This window comes from Hyperoodon ampullatus, assembly GCF_949752795.1.
Source record: "Hyperoodon ampullatus genome assembly, chromosome: 3".
NCBI classification, from domain to species: Eukaryota; Metazoa; Chordata; class Mammalia; order Artiodactyla; family Ziphiidae; genus Hyperoodon; species Hyperoodon ampullatus.
The window spans coordinates 213,282-218,290 of record NC_136916.1 but is presented as its reverse complement, the minus strand read 5'-3'; the positions used below and the strand labels follow the sequence as shown (position 1 = coordinate 218,290).

General features: G+C 57.0%; 1 pseudogene across 1 annotated transcript; it reads left to right on the top strand.

Annotated features, from left to right (window-relative positions):
• The first annotated feature begins 1,238 nt into the window (after window positions 1-1,238).
• On the top strand, window positions 1,239-4,527 carry LOC307050851 (phosphoethanolamine/phosphocholine phosphatase-like; annotated as a pseudogene). Its single transcript has 4 exons — window positions 1,239-1,972; window positions 2,094-2,337; window positions 2,774-2,912; window positions 4,443-4,527. The product of its transcript is annotated as a phosphoethanolamine/phosphocholine phosphatase-like (transcript).
• The last annotated feature ends 482 nt before the right edge of the window (window positions 4,528-5,009 follow it).

Here is a 5,009-nt window from a genome sequence, read left to right as displayed (position 1 = left end):
ATTCCATGATACGGCATAATCCTTGAGCCTCCCACTGCTTCATTGAGCAAGAATTTCCTAACCACCATAGCATTTAGTCTCTGCTCTTTGTAAAGGAGGGAGGAGACTGGATAAATGAGCAGTATTGTTCTTGGGGGATGGGTGAGTCATGTGGCCAGGGGGCAGGTGTGACTCCTGGGCTCCCACCACCAGAGACATCAAGGAGGGCTGTGCCTTTTGCAAGAGGAAGAGGTTCTTGCTGTTGTGGACGGACAGCAAGAGCACTGGATGGGTGGCTGCAGCCCCTGACCCTAAATCAGCCCCTTCCTTCCTTGGCCTTCAGATCCCACAGCTGTGCAGTGGGCCGTCAGTGATGTGGAATCTGCCGCTTTCCCCAATCCAGCATCTGTTCTCATGCCAAAGTCCAGAACCTCAGCTTTTCTTTGGGAACTTCTTACCTGTTTCCAGTCCAAACAGTTCCAGAGGGCTGATGCTATGTTCCACCCACCTTGAAGATGGGCATATGATCCACATTTAGCCACTCCCATGTTCCATCCTATGGGTGCTCTGATGGGTTCAAGGACGGTGCTATGATCCAAACCAGGCCAATGACGTTTATTTTATTTTATTTTTTGGCCATACTGTGCACGCGGGATTTTAGTTCCCTGACCAAGGATCGAAACTGTGCCCCTTACATTGGGAGCTCAGAGTCTTAACCACTGGACCACCAGGGAAGTCCCATCCCCTTATTTTCAAAACTGCCGTGGATGTAAAGCACACAAGATGGTTGTGATATGAGTGGCCTTTTCAGTATGACTTCTTTGACTTAGAATGTTTTCAATGTTTATCCATGTTGTAACATGGATTATCAGTGCTTCATTCATTTTTTAAATTGTGTTTAAAAACACATAACATGGGGATGGGGGGCAAGTGGAGGGAACGGCCCAGATGCACAGCATTCATGGACCCTCTGGACTGGAAGGACTCGTGAGAGTTGGAGCCCAGAAATCCGGGGATGGATAAGACGCAGCGTCCTCTCCAATTCCCGTGAGCACCCCTCCATCCTGCGCCCAAATACCTCAGCTCGGCCCTCTCCCCACTCTCGACACTCCAGACTCAGCCGGGACAGACCTCCGCAGCCGCCGCTCCCCACCCTGCAGGAGAAGCTCAGAGGTCCTGTCCCCCTTTCCTCTGAGGGACTCTTTGGTGACCACAGAAGGATTTGGTCGCTCAGGACAAAGCTGGTAGAGGACAGCGGGATGGCTGCGCCCGGCGCGCCACGCTTCCTCCTGACCTTTGACTTGGACGAGACTATCGTGGACGAAAACAGCGACGACTCCGTCATGCGCGTGCCGCGGCAGGCCAGCGGCTGCCCGAGAGCCTGCGTGCCACCTAGCGCGAGGGCTTCTACAACGAGTACATGCAGCGCGTCTTCCAGTACCTGGGCGAGCAGGGCGTGCGGCCGTGGGACTTACGCACCATCTACGAGGCCATCCCCCTGTCGCCCGGCACGGGCGAGCTGCTGCAGTTTGTGGCCAAGCAGGGAGCCTGCTTTGAGGTTATTCTCATCTCAGACGCCAACACCTTTGGCGTGGAGAGTGCGCTGCGCGCCGCCGGCCACCACGGCCTGTTCTGCCGCATCTTCAGCAACCCGTCGGGGCCCGACCCTTGGGGACTGCTGGCGCTGCGGCCCTTCCACGCGCACAGCTGCGCTCGCTGCCCCGCCAACATGTGCCAGCACAAGGTGCTCAGCGACTATCTGCGCGAGCAGGCCCACGACGGCGTGCCCTTCGAGCGCCTTTTCTACGTGAGCGACGGCGCCAACGACTTCTGCCCCATGGGGCTGCTGGCAGGCGGCGACGTGGCCTTCCCGCGCCAGCGCTACCCCATGCACCGCCTTATGCAGGAGGCGCAGAAGGCTGAGCCCAGCTCCTTCCGCGCCAGGGTGGTGCCCTGGGAAACCTCCACCGAAGTGCGCCTACACCTGCATCAGGTGCTGAGGACGTGGCCTGCAGGGGCCACCCGGGCGGGGAGGGGGTGGGGCGGTGGGGGTCGGGAAAGAGAAAGCTAGTTGTATTACTCCCTTTCCCTTTCGTTTTGGTATATCCCTCCAGGATTTCCCGGAATCCCAGGTTGGTCCATTTGGGGACTGGAGGAGGGAGTTGGGAGCTGTCCCCATCTGTGCAGTTAACCGAGCTCAGCTGCCTCCCCCAGTTCCACTGCAAGCGAATTCTGGAGTCTGGCCGCAGCAGCGTGGCATGCATATCTGTTCAGGCAGCAGTGTTTCCACAAACCTTGTCCTCTCAGTTGGGAGGACGGGGTTCCCTGTCAGGGTCGAGAAGGAACATGTCCCGCCAGGTTGTGGTTAACTGTTGCCTTGGGCTGCGTGGCCTCCCTCCTCCAGTCTTCTGTCCAGAGGACCCAGGCCCCGAAATGTACCCCCCGACCTCCCCCGCATCGGACTCCCCACAGAGAGAGGTGCTCCCTGCCGACGTTCCCAGGCCTAGATCTTGCTTTACCTACTGTGACTCTACACTACACTCCTTGCCCCCAGCACCCCCACCCTGTTAGCATCCCCACAGGATAAAAAGCTAGAGGGAACAGTCACCTCCTGTTGGTGGAAAGAGGTAGCACACTGTCCCGGGGCTCGGGTCTGGCCAGCCAGGGACCTCACAGAGCCCGAAGATGTCTCCTTGCACCCCAGCCTCGTCTATGCAGCAAGAAACCAGGGAGTTAACCAAAGTCGCCCCACTGACTGGGCCCTTTTGAGTCCCCCTCCTCCCGTATGGAACAGAAAGCCATGATGCTGTAAAGCAGAGCCAGTGGAAACCCAAGGCCCACCTCCTTCTTTTGGAGTTTCAGAGCTGTGAAGGAGGTGAAGGGGCGGAGGTGAGCGAGGTGTCTCACGCTGCCGTCTGGGGGATGAGGGCGAGGTGATCTCTGCTCTCAGAGAGCCCCACTTAAGTGAGGGAGCTGGTCCCCACTCTTGGAGGAGTGCCCAGCCTGGGGAACCAAGACTGAATACATAACAAAGCAGGCAACAGGCAAAAGAGCAGGGTGCGGCCCACCTTCGCAGAGGGGCACAGGGGTCTAGTGTGGAGGGCTCAGTGAGCACCGAGGAGATGGGAGATACTGCTGCTTAGGGCAGGGAGAGGAGGCTCAACTAGCGGGAGCCTTACAAGTGTGTTGCCTTTCAGTCCCTCGGCCCGCTAGCCCTGCAGGGCAATCATCAGGAGGTCATCAGAATTTTATTCAAAGTTGGCACTTGCAGCTGGAGACCCTGTCTTGCATGGCGTAAGGGTTCCCTGTGGGTAAGGTCACCAAACTTCTTGGCTTCCAGTTCTTTCCTGTCTCCAGCAGGCCTCTGGGTACCTTCTCTGTCTTTACCAGGACGCCTTCCCACTGCAATGGGGGGAAGGAACAGACACAGCTCACAGCCCAGGAAGCGTGCTGGGCTGGTCCAGTCTTGACTGGAGCAGGCTTTGGTGTGGGACTCGAGGCTCACTCAAGGCGGTGCTTGGGTCAGCATCCCAGAGATCCCAGGCTGTCAGCAGCTGGGCTGCACATAGTTCCCGGGGAAGAATCCAGACCCCTCTGAGCCGGTGCCCTCACAGCAGCCATAGGAGTAGTGGCGGGTGATGCAGATAATGGTGCCCTCAGAGAAGGAGAGTTCATTGTCCTGGCAGGTGTATGGGTACAGTGTCATTACTGCAGGGCGGGAGGAGAGGGGTGCCATGAGATGTGCCTCCTGCCCCGCCACAGGGATGCTTGTGCCCACATACTGGACTCTAGGGGGCAATGTGGGGAGTGGGGCAGGAGATGCCTTCTTCAAAGCCCCAGGACTCCTCCCAGCTGAGCTAATATTCAGTATCAGGCCAGCTGCTTCCCTCCTCTGTGGGGGTGCGGTGGGGTGGAATAAAAGGCTCCACAAGCCATCCCCTCCACTCCAAGAAACTTCAGTGTTTGAGAGCAGGGCCCCAGGATCTACCCATGTTTTGTAATCTGCTTTCAGCCCCCGTTCATTCTGGTCTTTCCACAATGTCTCTGGCAGGTGCTGGAGGTATTGCTCAGTAGGTGTTCTAGTAGGTGTTCAGTAAATACAGCAACATTGAACAGTGTAGACTTGGCCGAGTGAGCCTTGGGCAAGTCACTTAGTTTAACCTCTCAGGCTCAGCTTCGTCTGTTAAATGGGAGTGTGAAGATCCTAGGAGGTTAAGTAAAAGTGAGAAAATGGATGAGAAGCTTCGACTCTGGGGTCTGGTATAAAGCAGGGGCTAAATTATGTTAAAACCCCCCACATAACATTTACCATTTAAATCATTTTGAGCATACGGTTCTATGGCATTAACTACATTCATGTTGTTGTACAAATATTTTCAGCATCCACCTCCGGAAGTTATTCATTTTCCCTATGGAAAATTCTGTATCCGTTTCTCTAAATTTTTGCCATTTGTTATTTTTAGCTTTCTTGATTGTAGGCGTTCTAGTGTGTGGAGGGGTCGGCGTTGTGGTGTTAACTTGCATTTCATCACGACTAATGACGATTAACATCTCTTCATGTGCTTGCTGACCATTTGTATGTCTTATCTGGAGAAGGGTCTTTTGAAGTCCTTTTTCCATTTAAAACATTGGGTTGTTTGCCGAGTCCCGCCAAGCGCTCCTCCTGGCGGCGTTGGTGTCGGTGAGTCCAGCCTGGAGCGGTCTCCGCGCCGCAGGGGCCCGCGCCCCGGGGCATCGCTAGCTGCCTCTCAGGAGAGGAGACGCCCGTCCCCCGGCGACCGTGCCTGGAGCGCCGAGATCCTGCTGCGCCTAACGGGGCGGGTCTTGCTCGGCATTGGCTGCGGGTCACCTGAGCGCGGCGGCGGTCTGCGCGCCTCTCCCGGAAGAGAGTGTCCCGGAAGTGGGCGTCCCGGCCAGAGCGCACCTGGCGCGGGGCGTCCTTGGGGCTCCTCCCCGTCGGCGCCAAGCGAGCCGGCGGGGGTCTAGAGAGCCAGCGCCAGGCGGCTGGGAATGACCCGTCCCGTGGGTCC